This window comes from Miscanthus floridulus, chromosome 5 (assembly GCF_019320115.1).
Source record: "Miscanthus floridulus cultivar M001 chromosome 5, ASM1932011v1, whole genome shotgun sequence".
NCBI classification, from domain to species: Eukaryota; Viridiplantae; Streptophyta; class Magnoliopsida; order Poales; family Poaceae; genus Miscanthus; species Miscanthus floridulus.
In genome coordinates this window covers 88,534,307-88,553,199 of record NC_089584.1, presented here as the reverse complement: position 1 = coordinate 88,553,199, position 18,893 = coordinate 88,534,307, and positions in this window count along the sequence as shown.

Here is an 18,893-nt window from a genome sequence, read left to right as displayed (position 1 = left end):
ATGTTTCTTCTACCAAGGCAGTGGCATTTTTGAATACTCGATATTGAAAGGATCTAAACAATGCCTAGAGCAGGGGTTAATAGGCGTATATAAAAATTTCTACAAAAACTCTAAGTCAATAGTTAGCAACTGCCAAAACTTCCGATAGTTTGGGCCAGAACTTCCAGCGGTCGAAAGTTCTAACGCAAACAGTCAGCAGTTCTGGCTCCTACGGGAAATTTGCTACAAGTGCTAAAATGAACTTTTGAGTGTGAGATTTCTTACAAACCCACTTCCAAGTGGTTAGGTAGACATATAGGGTCACTCCCTTGACGCTGAAATGCTTCCACTCCGTAGATTGAGTCCAAACCCTAGACAAAGCTTTGGGGAGGAAGAGAGACAAAACAAGAACAAGTATGATGGCACAAATCATAACAACAACAAGCACATAGGACATAAGAATTTATCCCTAGGTTTGGCAACCCCACAACGGAGCTCCTACGTTCTTGTTGTTGAGGTGACCACAAAGGTCAGAGTCTCTTCCACCTCCTTGCCTCTCTCAAGGAAAACACAAAGGTCACTTGAGTTTTCCACTAAGAAATCAAGGGTAATACAAACTTCTCAAGGCTCTTCCACAAGATGAAAAGCTCTTGGGCGATGCCTAGCTTGCTAGGAGCAAAGCTCCAAGAGTAATAGATGCAAATCCAACCGGCTTGACAAAGAAATCAAGTGCTCAAGCTTGCCAAAGTGATTCTCTCACTAAATCCACTCTCCAATCACTCAAATCCTTAGGGAAATCAAATTTAGGAGCAAAGGGGAGAGGAGATGAGAGCCTTGAATGCTTAAGAGGAGTTTTGGACAGAGTTAGGTCATAATGAATGAGTGGGTAACGATTAAAAGAGAGGAGAGAGCTATTTATACTCATAGGTAAAAACCAACCGTTAAGATCAGCATCGAAAGTTCCAACACAAATCGCTGGAACTTCTGGTGCCAAAGAAAAGCAATGTTCAAACGTGTAGTCCACTTGGTTGACTCCACCAGAGTTAGAACTGTTGATGATCGCCAGCACTTCTGGCTAGCGTCGACACCTCTAATGGTTGGCCGGGCAAGGCGCCTAAGTCCCCTAGGCCTAGGAGTTCCGGCAGGAGCTAGGACTTCCGGCAGTCGGCACCTCTGGCTAGCATCGGCACCTTCGATGGTTGGCTGAGCTAGGCGCCTAAGTCCCAAGGCCCCAGGAGTTCCAAAGGGAGCCAAGACTTTCGACAGCTGGTACCTTCGGCTAGCATCGGCACTTTTGACGGCCAAAACTCCAAAAGCTATATCTAAGTGTTCATGAGGTTCTTGAGTGTCTCTCTTTTGATTTTATTTTTATGCTTGAGCACTCTATCTTCCTCAGACCACCTAAATCTGCATCCCTCTTAATAGTACGACGAACCTAAACCCAAAACAAAAAATGTAAACTTTGGAGACCACTTTGAGTTTGTCTGCCTTTCCAACTTCAAGAAATTGAGGGATACCATTTCATCTTACATCAACTCTTTAAAACTTTCATGGGACTAAAGCTGCAATATATCTCATTAAGATCTTATTAGTCGCTAATTTGGATGTCATCAATACACCAAAACCCACATAGGGGGCAAATGCACTTTCAATCTCCCCCTTTTTAGTAATTGATGACAACCAACTTAGGCTTTTATAAGAATGGAAGAGTTTAAAGCTTTTGAACCCCAAAATTTATGGATAGCTCCCCCTTAATATATGCAATGAATTTGAATTTCAATGATGATCATAAACACATCAGTTGCATATATTAAGATAGAAACTCTCCCTAAATTTTACAATCCGTGGGGTGCAACAAGTGTGTGTGAGCATGTATATATCTGTGAAAAAGATAAGCAACATGACATGATATATTCATACAACAAGTAAAAGAGATCGTGATGGCCAAGATCTCAAAGTAAAAACTTGAAACAACACATGGCTATCCAAGATAACATCCACCAATCCTAAGTAAAGACAAGCATGAACTCTAATAAGATAGATAATAAGCATTACTTGTCCTACAATCATCCATCATACATAGATATATACTTGTCCATCATATAGTTGACACCACACGACATAGTTCATACAAGCTAAAAGTTTTAAAGTCTCGAACCCAACTAGCTTATTACATAGATAGATCAAAGCCTAACACTCCCCCTTTATCAACAAGTGTCAAAAGGGGTAGGCCGCGTGAAAGAAAGAACTACTAATTCTCATAGTCGTCATCATCATCATGATCACCATCATCACCACCATCGTCATCACCATTGTCATCGTCATCATCATCTTCCTCGATGTAATCCTCATCATCAACATCAACTTGCTGCTTGCCATGGTGATAGGGCTAATCGGACGACTCCCCATAATAATCCTTGCAAGCCTCATCATAAAGCTAGAAGGGGTCACGAAGGGGCTCTAAGTCATGAGGTAGAGCAGAGTGGATGTCCAACTTTTGCTCAATGCAATGCATCTGCACAAGCAACTCTTGCTCACACTCCACGCTAGCACAACAAGCCCCAAACATATACTTCATGAAGAACTTGAACTTGATGGGGGGCTTAGCACCGGAGGAGGACGAGGACTGAGGCTCCTCACTATGAGCATGATGAGAGTGAGAGCCATGCGATGGAGAAGCATGTGAGGTGGATCCGGAAGCACGAGTACCCTTCGCCTTCTTGAGCTCATCCTTGGCCTTAAGAGACATCTTGTTGGAAATCTTGAGCTTGGTGTGGCGCGTGTTGGTGGGGAACTTGATGCTAGACACTTGCTCAATAATGTGCATGATATAGGGAGCATATGGAAAATACTTCACAACATTCTCACTAATCTGAGTGATCCAGTCCCAAATGTACTCACTGATGGTGAACTTAGTGATATGCTCACCAAAGCAATCAAGAACCACCGGAGAATCATCACGAAGAAAGGTAGAGTCATCGCCCTTCGGATAGAAAATCTAACAAAAGATGTTGTTCATCACATAATAATAGGGCTTTAGCCAAGTAGTCTTGCCATCAGCTAGGTGACCATCCATGTACATGTACTAATACTCTGAGATTACAAGTTTCTTGAGGTCAAAAATCTGAGGTCGCTTGCGATCCTCCTTTATAAAGCCAAGAAGGTGACCAAAAGTGACTGCATCTAGCTTATAATGCTTGCCTTTGGTAGTCCAATGGATGCAATGGTTGGAGTTATCCAAGTGATAGGAGGCATAGAATTGACAAATAATCTCATTGCTCCATGGCTTGTGGAAGTCCATTAACTGCTCTAGCCCCATCCTCCTCAAATCACGGACAAGCTATTTGAGCTCCAACTCTGGCATCTTACCAAGTTCATAAGTGTCGATGTATTGCATGTCAAGAACCGGTGGCTCAACCTTCTTGCTGTGAAGGAAATGGTGATAGACCAAGTGATTATAGAAATCAAAGTGGAAGGGATGCCAAAGGCGATACTCGATCCTCAAGTCTTTGCCTTCCTCCTCATAAAGATTCTAGGCACGCTATTGCCTGAGCCGCTGCACATCAATCCATGGATAGGTGTGGCATGTAGCCTCCAGCAGGATTGGGAGTGCGCTGAGGCTCCCAGATGGTAGGACTAGGGCCTGAGAAAGGAACCAAATGACTAACCAAAAGAAATGAGTCTGTTGGGAGGAGTGTGTGGACACACTTCTGGATCAATGGTGTGGCCTGCTTGATTGAGAGCATCTTTGGTAGGATTAGTAACTAGCACATCTCCAATGCTAGGAACAAACTACCACGCTGCAGCACTCACTGGTGGAGGAGGAGGGGCTACTGGAGCGGAAGGGGCACGGGCATGGGTAGACTGACCATAGCCACAAGCACCACCAGCATCATGAATGTATGCAACCTTGGTACGGCCTGATGGCTTGGAGGAACTAGTTGGGTCGTTGTTCTTCTTGAACCGCTTCTCTCAACATTGCGGAGCACTATCATCATCACCAGACGCCATGGCTATGAGGCAAAATGAAGTAGGACTAAGCAACAAGGCGAGAAGAAAGGGAACAAATACCTGGAGGTGGAGAAACACGGACGGATGGATGACCAAGGAGTCAGAAGTGCCAGCCTGAGCCAGAACTGCCGACTGTTGGGAGTCCCGTGCTTAGGGTTAGGACTACCGATGCACTCGGTGATCGATCCATCCAAAGGGCTCTAGATCCAGGGAAGCAAGAACACAAGGAGGGTAGAGGAGTAGAGAGGGAAGAAATAGAGAAGCAAAAATCATAGTACATTGAAGATTAGGGTTAGGGCATCATGGCTAGTACCTTGAGAGATAGAGAAGAAGATGGAGAAGCTTCAATCCACATCGAGGAGAACACCACGGAGTAGAATCACAGCCACCACACCACACGCAAGCCTTCAATCCGAGGAAGAAGAACATCGATGAAGAACTCTAGGATGAAGAGCGAGTGGATGGTGAGAAGATGGAGGGAGAGGTGGTGCCAAGATCAGAGCCAGAGCTCTCGGGGAAGGCCAAGCCCCTAGGGAGGGCCGAAGCACTCAGCGTGGGCCAAAGCCACCGGTAGGGATGCGGTGAAACAACGGCGGCGGCAGAAGCGACGCAAAGACGGGGGCGGCATAGTCAGGGGTGGGCAAGTGGGATAGAAAGAGTGGAGTGGTAACTAGGCCAGGCCACGGTGAAAAGTTATTACCCTAGGTCAAATGGGCACGGTCAAAACATAGTCAAAGCGGTCGGCTCAGATCTACATCGGCCGTGCAGACATGAGCCGAAACTACTAGCAGTCGGGGGTTCCGGTAGGAGCCGGCACCTCCAGCTGTCGACACTTCTGGGCGACGCCAAAACTTCTGACGTAGGAAACTTATAAACTTCCTAGCTCAAACTCAACATGCCATGTGGGGCAAAAATATGATGGACACTAGCATTTTCAGGTGTGACTAGATTTCAAGCAACCATTTCAAAGCAATAGTCACGCGTGAAAAACTATAAAGTAGATTTTGAAAGTATCACACAACATTTTTCACAAGTGCTTCTACTATATAGATCAAACAAAGTATGTGCAAGACATCAAGCCACGTTATGAGAATCAATGATATTTAGCTCACTCCTCAAAGCAAAAACTCATCTAGGGGCTTTATGAAGATATCGGCTAGTTGCTTTTCGGTGCTCACATGATGAATTGTGATATCTCCTTTGGCTTCATGATCTCTCAAAAAGTGATGCTGGATGTCTATGTGCTTTGTTCAAGAGTGGTTTACAGGGTTGTTTGCCAACTTAATGGCACTCTCGTTGTCACACAAAAGAGGAATCTTGGTTAGCTCACAGCCAAAGTCTTTGAGAGTTTTCTTTATCTAAAGTAGTTGGGCACAACATGCACCGGTCGCCTAATACTCAGCTTCGACGGTGGACAAAGCAATGGAGTTTTGCTTCTTAGAGCTCTAAGACACCAAAGACCTACCAATAAATTGGCAAGTCCCGGTAGTACTCTTTCGATTTACTTTGCAACCGGCATAATCCGAATCAGAATAGCCAAGTAACTCAAAAGTGGAGCCCTTAGGATACCACAAGCCAAGATTAGGAGTGTGCATTAAATACTGAAAAAATCTCTTAATAACCATCAAGTGACATTCTTTTGGATTAGCTTGAAATTTTTCACACATGCACACACTAATCATAATATTAGGCCTAGATGCACAAAGGTAAAGAAGGAATCAAATCATGGAGCGATATACCTTTTGATCGACGTCCTTTCCACCTTCATCAAGATCAAGATGTCCATTGGTTGGCATGGGTGTCTTGATGGGCTTGTCTTTGTCCATATCAAACTTCTTCAACATGTCATTGGTGTACTTGGTTTGACTTATGAACGTGCCATCCTTGAGTTTCTTAATTTGAAATCCAAGAAAGAACTTCACCTCTCCCATCGTGGACATCTCGAACCTATTCATCTTGATCCTACTAAATTCCTCACAAAAAGCCACATTAGTACTACCAAATATTATGTCATTGACATATATTTGGCAAACAAAGATATCATTATTGACTTTGCGAGTGAATAAGGTAGCATCAGCCTTTTCTATCTCAAACCCTTGTTTGAGTAGGAAATCCTTCAAGCAATCATACCAAGCTCTAGGGGCCTGTTTGAGCCCATAGTGCGCCTTGTCGAGCTTGTAGACATGGTTAGGATACTTGGGGTCTTCAAAGCCGGGTGGTTGCTCTACATACACCAACTCGGATAGGGGGCCATTGAGAAATGCACTCTTCATGTCCATTAGATATAGCCTAAAATCATGATGAGCGGCATAGGCAAGTAGAATATGAATCGATTCTAGCCTGGCCACCAGTGCATAGGTCTCTCCAAAATCTATGCCATCAATTTAAGTGAATCCTTAAGCCACCAACCTTGCCTTGTTTCTTGTCACCACACCATGCTCATCTTGCTTGTTGTGGAAGACCCACTTGGTTCCAATCACATTTTGCTTAGGCCTTTCCACCAAAGACCAGACTTCATTCCGAGTGAAAGTGTTCAACTCCTCTTGCATGGCTATCATCCAATCTAGATCATCAAGTGCCTCTTGCACCCTATGAGGTTCCAACGGAGAAACAAACGAGTAATGTTCACAAAAACTTGCTAAAGGGAAATGTGTCATTACTCCTCATCGAATGCTCCCTAATATGTTATCAATGGGATGATCCCATTGAATGGAATGATGAACTCTTAGATGTGGCACTTGAGTTGATCTTTGGATGGGGCCATCATCTTCATCATCATGGTCTTGATTGATTTGAGGATCAAAACCATGGTCTTGTGGAGGGTCGTCTTCACTTCTTGCTTGATTGTTGAGTTGAGGTTGAGCTTGCTCATCACCATTGATAGCACCATCTTGACATGGATGACCTTGTGCATCATTTGATCTTCCATCATTTCTTGTTGCAAAAGCTTCACCATGTTCATTGGGTGAAACATGATGAATGCTAGGATAATGATCAGCATGCATAGTGGTGTCTTCATCTTCATCTTGTACTTCGATGGGCTTTACCTCACCAATGGCAAGCTTCTTGATAGCTTTATGAGGAGCTTCTTCATTATCTACAATCTCAACATTGACTTGCTCCTTTTGAGAGCCGTCGGTTTCATCAAAAGTCACGTCTACTGCGATTTCAATTAAACCGGTGGTTTTATTGAAAACACGATATCCATGTTCGTTAGTACTATAACCAAGCATGAAACCTTTATCAACCTTTGGTGCAAACTTTGAGCTCTTGGATTTCTTGTTAAGTATGAAACACTTGGATCCAAAAACTCTAAAGTAGCGCACCTTAGGCTTTTTACCGATTAGAAGTTCATAGGCAGTCTTTTCTCTTTTCTTGTAGAGATATAAGCGGTTGATGGCATGGCATGCCGTGTTGACCGCTTCCACCCAATAGTTGGTTGGAGTCTTGTACTCATCCAACATTGCTCTTGCGGCTTCTATGAGTGTTCAATTCTTCCTCTCTACAACACCATTTTGTTGTGGAGTGTATGGAATCGAAGACTCATGCTTGATGCCTTCTTCATCAAGGAACTCTTCAACATTGGTATTCTTGAACTCCGTCCCATTGTCACTTCTAACTCTCTTGATCTTGACATCAAACTCATTTTGGGCTCTTCTTGCAAACTTCTTGAAGATGCCTTGTACCTCACTCTTATCACGCAAAAAGAACATCCAAGTGAAACGAGAATAATCATCAACAATTACGAAACCATATTTGTTACCACCAATGCTTATATAAGCGATGGGTCCAAATATGTCCATGTGAAGCAATTCCAATGGCCTTTCGGTTGTTACAACATTCTTGACGAGATGTTTGGCTCCAACTTGCTTTCCATCTTGGCATGCACTACAAATTCTATCTTTCTCAAAAGAAACATTTGTTAGTTCAAGGATGTGTTCACCTTTTTGAAGTCTGGTCAAGTTCCTCACCCCAACATGGGCAAGTCAGCGATGTCATAACCAACTCATGCTAGATTTTGCCACTAAACAAGTCTTGGGATTTACTCTATTTGATGTGAAATCAACTAGATAGAGTTTCCCTTTTAGATGACCCATAAATGCAATAGAGGAATCCTCACTTCTATAGACTTCCACACCCTTATCCATAAAGAGATAATTATAACTCGTCTCACAAAGTTGTGAAACAGACAACAAATTATATCTCAATGAATTCACAAGTAAAACATTGGAAATAGAGTTGTCATTTGAGATAGCAATTTTACCCAAACCAAGTACTTCTCCTTTTCCATTATCACCAAACACAATGTTTCTAATTTTTTCATGACTAGGTTGGAATGGTGTGAACATATCCTTCTCTCTGGTCATATGATTGGTGCATCCACTATCCACCACCCAACTTGTTCCACCAAAGGAATATTCCTACAAAGATAAATCAAGCTTTTGTTTTAGGTACCCAAAAAGATTTAGGCCCTAGGGGGTTAGTCACATAAAACTTGGGCACCCAAACACTCCTCATGATCTCCTTCCTCTTTTGGGCACCAACATACTTCACCATAATCTTGCCATCCTTGCCCAAACAACACATATAATCACTAACATAGCACCATGGAAGTGGTGCTTGTGGCTTGGGGGCCTCGGATTGCTTCATCTTGATTGTCTTGTCACTTGTAGGTGGGATCTTGGGAATGAAGACCTTGTTGTTTGCCTTGCATATGAGCTCATCAAGAGCAACACCTTTGCTAAACTTCACACAAGGCACACCATTGATCATGTTCCTTCCATTGGCCTTTCCATCATACATATTATAGCCAATGCCTTCCTTGATGGATGGGTGCCTTAATGACTTGTATATAGTCTTGTTGATTGCTCTTGACACTTGCACCCATTCTTCAAGATCATATTAAACTTATGAATCTCCTTTTCTTTCTTTTCTAGCTCAACAAGATTAGTTGTATATACATTTACATCAATTTTATAACATCTTTTACAACCATTACTAGTGGAGACATTAGAGTCTTCGGTTGCCTTAGGAGAAGTTGAAGTGCTAGCCCAAAGAGTGCTATATTTTAACTCAAGATTATGGTATTTTTCTTCCAAGCTTGTAAGGCTTTCTTGAGCTATACTTTTCTCATTCTTGAGGCTAGCTATCGTGTCATTAACCGAGGAATGTTCCTTAGTCAATTTTCCAATTGAGTCATTGACTAAAGACAATTCTACGGTTAACTTCTCAACCTTCATCTTTTCCTCGGTGATAGATGCTTCAAGTGTCAAGGTTTTCTCTCTCTTTAGTGATTATATCTCCTTGCATCTATAAGCATCTATCCCTCTTCTCTAATTTCTTCATTAGCGTTTTTATTTTAGTGAAGGCTTTTTTACCAAATTTCTTTATCATGGTTGCTTCAATTTCTTCTATGTTCTCATCACAGCTATCATACTCATCACTAGAAGAATCTATTGAGTCATGTACCTTCTCCCTTTTAGCCATGAGGCAAGTTGGAGTGTAGTATTCATTGTTGATGAGGTTGGAGAAGAGCCTCGGTGATGAAGATAGGTTGGAGAAGAGTTTTAGTGGTGAAGTCAAATCGGGGAAGATCATGGTCGGTGACGATGAGTGGTGGATGGCGATGTTTGTGGCTCCCTTCTTCTTCTCATCATCACTTGAGTCATTATCATTTGACTCCCACTCTTCACCAAGATGAGCTTCACCTCTCTTCTTGCCTTTGTTCTTCTTGTCTTCATCCTTGTCATGCTTGTGCTTCTTCTTTTCATTAGGACAATCGGCTATGAAGTGACAGGTTTGGCCACACCCATAGCAAAACCTTTTCTTGTTCCTCCTCTTCCCATCACCGTAAGTCTTGCGGTTGCTCTTCTTCTTTATGAACTTTCTAAAGTTTCTAATGATGAGTGCAACATCTTCATCGGACTCTTCTTCTTCACTTGAAGAATTATCCTTCACTTTCTTCTTCTCTTGACTAGAAGATTTGCCTTCATGAGCTTGAGTTGCTTTTAGGGCTATATTTTTGTTGTATCTCATTGCATTAGGATTTTAATTGTGAGCATTGATTGCATCTTCATCTAGACACTATGATGCTTGAGCTTTGAAAGAACTTCTTGAGGTGTCATCTCATCATAACCAGGCCTTTCCATGATCACGGATGCTAACATGTTGTTCTTGTCTCTATAGGTTCTCAACATCTTCCTAGCAAACTTGTCATCCCATTCGGTGCTTCCAAGAGCTCTTATGCGGTTGACCAATGCCACAAGCCTATCAAACATAGATTGAGTTGTTTCATCTTGCAAGAACATAAATATTTCCAATTCACCATGAAGTAACTCAATGTTGTATTTTCTCACACTCTTATCTCCTTCAAATGACACTTTCAAAGTGTCCCATATTTGCTTTGCACTTCCCATTCCATTCACCTTTCTAAACTCATCTGGGCCTAGGCTTGACACAAGCAATGCTATGGTTTGGGCATTTTGATGAAGATTGTGCACTTCTTCTGGAGTTATCTCTCTATCTTCATTGGTAGGAATCATCACACGAACATCCACAACTTCCCAAAGTCTTGCGGCAATGAGATGCATCTTCATCTTGTAAGACCAATAGGTGTATCTTGTTTCATCAAAGTGAGGTGGCTTGCCGAGATTGACAGAAGGAGAATGTAGGTGGACCTTTGATGAGTTGTCCATAATCGAATCCCATGTTTGAATACATTCCTTTTTCATTTGCATGCTTGCCTGCTCCAACATCACTTGCATTGTCTTTGGTTGCTTCATTCTTGCCACTTATAGCATCTTCCACCTTCTTGCTCAACTCTTTCTTCATCTTGCGCACCTCATCTTGTTTCTTCTTCATTTCATCTTGGAATAGCTTTTCTTGCTCACCCATCAACTCTTTTGCAATTTGCTTGGGCATCTCGATGGCATCGGCTTGCATCTTTTCAGTGTCCGACATTGTTTCTTCTCACGTAGTGAAGTGCTAAAAGAAGACCTTGCTCTGATACCAATTGAAAGGACCTAAACAATGCCTAGAGGGGCTTGAATAGGTGTATCTAAAAATTTCTACACAAACTCAAAGTCAACAGTCAGCAATTGCCAAAACTTCTGGCGGTTTGGGCCAAAACTTCCGACGGCCAAAAGTTTCGACACAAACAGTCAGTAGTTCCACGTAGGGTCACTCCCTTGACACCGAAATTTAATCTAGGAGGAAAGGGGAGAGGAGAGAAGAGCCTTCAATGCTTGAGGGGAGTTTTGGACAGAGTTAGATCGCAACGAATGAGTGGGTAACAGTTAGAAGAGATGAGAGACCTATTAATACTCATAGGTAAAAACCAACCATTTAGATCTGCATCAGAAGTTTTGACACAGATCGCCGGAACTTTCGGCGCCAAAGAAAAGCATTGTTCAAACATGCAGTCCACTTGGTTGACTCAGCCAGAGTCAAAACTGCTGACGACCGCTGGCACTTCCGGCAGCCGACACTTTTGGCTGGTGTCGGCACCTCCAACGGTTGGCCGAGCAGGGCACGTAAGTCCCCTGGGCCTGGGAGTTCCGGCATGAGCTGGGACTTCTAGCAGCCGGCATCTTCGGCTAGCGTTGGCACCTCCGACGGTCGACCGAGCTAGGTGCCTAAGTCCCAAGGCCCCAGGAGTTCCAGAGGGAGTCGAGACTTCCGGCTAGCGTCGGCACTTCCGACGTCCAAAACTCCAAAAGATATATCTAAGTGTTTATGAGGTGCTTGAGTGTCTCTCTTTTAATTTTATTTTTATGCTTGAGCACTCTATCTTTCTCAGACCACCTAAATTTGCATCCCTCTTAATAGTACGACGAACCTAAAACCAAAACAAGAAATGTAAACTTTGGAGACCGCTTTGAGTTCATCCGCCTTTTCAACTTTAAGAAATTGAGGGATACCATTTCATCTTAGATCAACTCTTTAAAACTTTCATGGGACTAAAACTGCAATATATCTCATTAAGATCTCATTAGTCCCAAATTTGGATGTCATCAATACACCAAAACCCACGTAGGGGGCAAATGCACTTTTAGATATGATTTGGACTTTAATGAGTAACCAACAAGAAAGACAATATCACAACGTCTTTGGAACTTCTCTAGGTGTTGCCGCTTCTTATAGATGTTGCATTTACAACCAAACACCCGGAAGAATAAGACGTTCGGCTTCTTTCCATTGAGCAACTCATAAGGGGTTTTGCCAAGAAACTTTTGAAGAAATAGGCAGTTGGATGCATAACATGCGATGTTGATAGCTTCCGCCCATAAGTCTTGAGGTGTATTGTACTCATCAAGCATTATTCTTGAAAGGGTGATTAGTGTCCAGTTCTTTCTCTCTACTACACCATTTTGTTGAGTGTTGGTTGTGAAGACCTCATGCTTGATCCCAACTTCATCACAATACTCTTCAATGTTTGTGTTGATAAATTCTTTTCCATTGTCACTTCTTATTTTCTTGATCTTCACATCAAATTTATTTTGTGCTCTCTTGGCAAACTTCTTGAAACATGTAGTCACTTTGGTCTTGTCATGAAGGAAGAACACCCAAGTGTATCTTGAATAATCATCAACTATCACAAGACAATAGAGGTTGCCACCCAAACTTTTATAAGTTATTGGTCCAAATAGATCCATGTGGAGAAGCTCTACCACTCTTGACGTTGATATGTAAGCCTTGGTTGAATGAGTATTTGCAACTTGCTTGTGGGCTTGATATGCACTATAAAGTTTGTCCTTCTCAAACTTGATATCCTTCAAGCCTCTCACCAACTCCTTCATTATCTTCTTGAGTGAGCTCATCCTAACATGTGCAAGCCTCCTATGCGAAAGCCACCCAAGTGATGTTTTGGTGAATAAGTATGTCTTCAAGTTAGCATCTTCGGAGGTGAAATCAACTAGATATAGGTTGTTGTATCTAAATCCTTTGAATATTACTTGTTCATCATCCTTCTTTGATACAACCACTTCCTTCTCGGTAAATAAGCATTGAAAGTCAAGATCACACAATTGTCCAACGGATAGCAAGTTGAAGCTCAATGAAGCAACATACAACACATTTGATATTGAGTGGTCATTTGATATTGCAACTTTGCCCAACCCTTGTATTTTGCCCTTTGAATTATCACCAAATGTAATTCTTTCTTGATAATCCACTTCATTATCTAGTGAGGTGAACATACAAGGATCATCAGTCATATGTTGAGTGCAACCACTATTAATAACCCAATGACTTCCACCGATCTTGTAGTTCACCTACACACACAAGAGATCAAGCTTGTTGTTTAGGGACCCAAACTTGATGAGGGCCCTTGACTTTCTCAACTAGTGACTTAGCAACCCAAATTTGCTTAGGCCTATTCTTGTTTGGTGGACCTAAGAACATGACTTTCATCTTTCCACTAGAATCCTTTCTAAGCATGTAGTGATCGAGCATTGAAAGCAAAGGGTCTAGCATGCTTGGGCAAGGGTTGTGGTGGTGGAGTTTCACACTCATGAGCAAAGTGACCTTCTTGTCCACACTCAAAGCATTTCTTTGGCTTAGGCTTTGACTTGTGTTGTTGATGTTGAGCTTGACCTTTCTTCTCTTGATGTGCCAAGAATCCAATACCACTTCTATCCATCTTCATCACAGTGTTCATTAGTAGCTCACTTTGAAGATATTGGCCTTTTGTGAATTTGCTCAAACTGGTCTTGAGATGTTCCTTCTCCAACTTGAGTTTCTTGTTTTTTCTCTAAGTTCATAATGAGTTGATAGCTTCTCAAGATCCTTCTCCATCTTGAGCCTCTTGTTCTCTTCTCTAAGCATCTCATTCTCAAGAGCCAAATCTTGATCACTGTCAAGTGTCTCCAAGACAATTGTGTTGGTGGTTGCTAGCTTCTCAAGATCCTTTTGAAGCTTCTCATTCTCACTCTTGAGCTTGACATAATCATCATAGTTATCAAACTCAACCACTTTCTTGCCTTTGCTACTAGAACCTTGCTCAATGCTCTCAACAATCAAGTTATCACATGATGTGGCTATATCAATCTTAACAACTTGGTTAGTAGCATCATGCGGTTCATTAGATAAATACGCATGAGAACGCACAAGATTATCATGATTAACTTTGAGAGTGGTGCATTCTTCTTTTAGCAAGTTGTATCTAGTGGTGAGCTCATTGTGTATCCCCTCAAGTTATCATGTTTTTCTATAAGCTCCTTTTTAGAAGTTTTGAGCTCCTTGAGCTTGGATGACACAATTTCAACTTTTTCTCTAAGCTCATCATTAGCTTTTTTTGCTATGTCATATTTTGCTAAAAGAGACTCATTCTCAAGTTTTAGCTTTTCATTTTTAGCTCTTGTCTTTCTTATGATTTTAGTGTAGTCATTTAGCAAGACAACTAGATCATCATAGGAGGGTGATTCAAATTCTTCATCACTATCACTACCATTTTCATCACCACTACTCTCATCATCACTTTGTACCTTTCGATCACCCTTGGCCATGAGGCATAGGTGTGTAGAGGATGATGGTGGCGGTGGCAGTGAAGATAATGAAGACCCAATCACAAGGGCGGCCACCTTCTCCTTCTCATTGTCACTTTCACCATCGGATGAGCCACTTGATAATTCAATATCCGTGATCCAATCACCAACAATAAGCCTTGCCATTCTTCTTCTTGTGATATTCCTTCTTCTTGCCATCCTTCTTCTTGTATGGCTTGTTTTTCTTCTTCTCGTCATCATCATCACTTGAGTCATCTTTCTTGCTCTTGTACTTCTTCTTGTACTTGTCTTTCTTGGGCTTGGGACATTGATGAGCTAGATGACCAAGCTCTCCACAATTATAGCAATCCATTTTGAAGATGGGCTTTCTCTTGCTACTAGTGAAGAATTTCTTCTTCTTGCCATCAAACTTGATGCCACTCTTGTTTAGCTTTCTGAGCATCTTGGTGGTTCTTCTCACCATGAGAGTAAGATTTACATCATCAACTTCATCATCACTTGAACTATCATGAGTGATCTTTTCGTTGCCCCTCTTCTCTTGGCTAGCCTTGAATGCTAAATCTTTCTTCTTGGTGGAAGAAGAGCCATCTTATGGAGTGATGTGCATGTACATCTCATGTGCATTGATCTTCCCCAATATTTGAGTTGGCGTAGCGGTGGAAAGATCACCTTGATGAAGCACCGTCACAATATGTCCATACTTGTCAATGGAGAGGACACTCAAGATCTTTCTCACAACATTGGATGGTTGCATTTGAGTGAGTCCAAGCCCATTGACCTCCTCTACAAGAACATTCAAGCAAGAATATATTTCATTAGCACATTCATTAGGAAGCATCTCAAATAAATTTAGCTTTTTGATCACAAGGTGATAGCATTCCTCACGCTCACTCTTAGTTCCCTCATGGAGCACACAAATGTCCGACCATAGTGCATGAGAGTCTTCATGGTTTTGCACACGGTTAAAGACATCCTTGCAAAGGCCTCTAAGGAGGGTGTTTTTAGCCTTTGCATTCCACTTCTCATAATTTACCTCATCACCAACAAGGTAGGCGGGGTCCTTAGGTTTTGGAAAGCCTTATGTGGCGGCTCTATACACTCCAACATCTATGGCCTCTAGATACGCCTCCATGCAAATTTTCCAATAAGGAAAATCATCTCCCTCAAAGACGGGAGGGGTCCATCTCATGGGACATCTTGCTCTAGGCGGTTAAGCCTAATTTAAGGAGCACGAGGCTCCGATACCAACTGAAAGTATCAAGATGTCCAAGAGGGGGGTGAATTGGACTAATTCTAAATTTCTTGCAATAATTAAGCCCTACACTTAGCCCATTTCACTCCTAGTGCCTAAGTGTGTTCTCTATTGATCTACCGCATAAAAGTTTTGCACCCTAGGTTCTAATTCTACTCTAACATGGCAATTCTAAGAATGTAAAGATAAGAATTGAATTGCTCAAATGTAAATGCTCAAAGTAAAGAGAGGGAGAGAAACACGAAGATATTTTTCTGAGGTATCAGAGAGTCGCCACTCCCCACTAGTCCTCGTTGAAGTACCCACGCAAGGGTGTAGCTCCCCCTTGATCCACGCAAGGATCAAGTGCTCTCTACGAGCTGATTCTTTGACACTCTGTTGCGGTGAATCACCTACAACCACTCACACCATGGCTTGGGTCATCCATAAGCTCCGTAGGATGATCAACAAGCTTCCAATCACCACCGAGCCGTCTAGGTGATGGCGATCACCAAGAGTAACAAGCATAAACTCTCACTTGATCAAGACAAGCCTAATGAGAAACGTGGATGCACACTTGCTACTCGATATGCATTAATGAGGCCCTTAATCTTGGATTATCAAATCTCGATCATCCCACTAGGCTCTTACTCTCCCTTGCACTCCAAAGTGTTTCCTCAGCTGAATAAATGGGCAAGAGAGCTAAATTGCACGAGTAGATGTATTTAAACACTCCCATTCAAAACATAACCGTTAGGGTCCAACTTAGCACAAAACGAAGTGACCGGACGCGTCCAGTCAGTAGCCAATGGCTACAATGATGCCAGCATCGACAGACGACCGTTAAACTAACCTGACTCATTGTAGCGTCCGGTCCCTCCAGACATGACGCGTCTGGTCCGAAAATGCCTCCTTTGGACCCTTTCTGTATTTGACCGGACTCGGCCACGAGCGAGTCAGGTCACACACTGCACTGCGTCCGGTCTGTTGTGATCACTAAGCCGAGAGCGGCTGTAGGGGCACCTACGCGTCCGGTCAACAACCAGACCCATCGTCTGGTCTTCAAGCAGACCCCCGCTGCGCAACTTACCACTGACTGGACACTACGCCTTAGCGTCCGGTCCTTCTTCAGCATCCGATAAACATAAACAACACTTCATTCACTTCCGATTCAAAAACTTTGTGAATGAGTTTGACTTCAAATGATCTTTGGGCCAACTCAGAGCTAGCTAGTGCTAAGTTTGACAAGTGTGCATCACATCTAACACATTATACTCACCTAGGACAAACCACCAGTTCATACCCCCTTAATAGTGTGACCAAAGGAAAAACAAAGTCCTAAACTACTCTAAGTGTCTCTTCAACACCAAACGACACTTAGAACTATTCCTACCTTAACCTTGTCGTCCATCCTTTAAAAACCGAAACGATTTCTATTGATAGGGGCATTGAAACCATCGATTGCCCCAATAATCACCATTACCATAATATAACTCAATTTGTCTCTGCAAAACACACGTTAATCACAGTAATTTTGTGTCTTCATTAATCAACAGAACCCAACTAAGAGCCTAGATGTTTTTCACTGACAATCATGGTTCGCACACTGCAACGTTGTTGGTTCGGTTTACCCTGCCCACGGTTCGCTTTTTGAACACACTGGAGGTGCTCTTGCAGCAACTTGAGAAGGAGGAGCTCACCATCCACGCTTGCAATATGCTGGAGATGACGGCTCTTGCCCTTTTCGCCTTGGATGTATTGTTGGCCTCTATTAGGATTGATGATTGTTTTTTTTAGCTAGAGACGATTTTTATGTGTGAACTCTTGTAACGAATTGGTCTGATTTCTGAGTTATGAGTAAGTTGGTGAGTACGAAGCCTATTAGTTTACTTCCATTATTTTAAAAAGACGAACCTCCTATGCATTTCTTGCTACAAGGTACTACCATCTAGTGACATTGCCGTCAGACATGTGCATGAGTGCAACCCACGCTTGGAGATCATGTGTATTCTAGTATCTGTCACTGTTGCGAAAGATCTTTGCCAGATCCCGTGTCCCTAGGTAGAAAGATTACACCGGTCTTGTGATGTAGTAGTAGCAGTAGATGTGCTTGGATTTCTTGCTCCGTAGTGTATAGTCTTGCCTAGCGAGGGCGTGGATGGAAGCAGATCTCCAACTATAGTGCCTCGAGACTTTGCGGGTAAGGTTTTTTCTTGCTAGCAGAGAAGAGCTAAAATGGCTCACCTGACCTCGCAAGGCTAAGCAAGATAAAGCAATCAAGGCTGATAAAGAAACCAAACAGGCCCAACGCCCAAGAGTGCTTACCTGTATTCAAGGATATTCAGGTGAATATCCAAAAATTTTGCTGAAAACCCTTGTATATACAGTACATACATGTATGTGTATTGGGAAAAGAAAGAAAATAAAGTCAAAACAAACAAATATCATGTAAAAAATTCAGCCCAAATTAAACATGTATTCTCATGCTACTTTTCCATTACCTAGCGGGTTGTGGTCCAACTTCTCCCCTGCCACAACTCTGCAGGTCAGAGACATCAGCACATCGCCCGCTGGCGCTCGCTCATGCGCTCATTTTCTCTCCTGTTTCTTCCCCAGTGGCGGCGGCGGCGGAGAAGAGGACTCCATCAGTGGCTGGGCTCCATGGCACAGGGCGGCGACAACAAAATTCACGCTAAATATTTTTGGTTTGTATAGAACACAAATTTGAGTTAATTTGTACTTGTTTTAAAATACCAAATTGTAGAACTTTACTACTGCTCACTGAATTGTTAAATGGAGTTTACCAATCTGTTTTATGTGCTACATGAAACTCATTTATTCTCTCTACTTAAAAAATGTTGTCATGTTATCATAAACGCATATTTGGTAGCACGCTAAATGTAAATGAAACTCTCACTGGGTGTACCAGAATTAACGGCTCGCCGTTGTCTTCTAAGATTTTCTTGAATGGACTCATTAATACACTACCTCATATAGGACGGCGTGAGAGAACCGAACCAAAATACCGAAACCAAATTTTTCGGTGCCCTGTTCGGTTCCTAATTCCCAGGAACCGAATTTACCTCGGGGAACCGAATTTACCGAACTATGCTAAGTTTGAGTATTGTTATATTATTGATAGCACTATTTTAGTCTATTATATTATG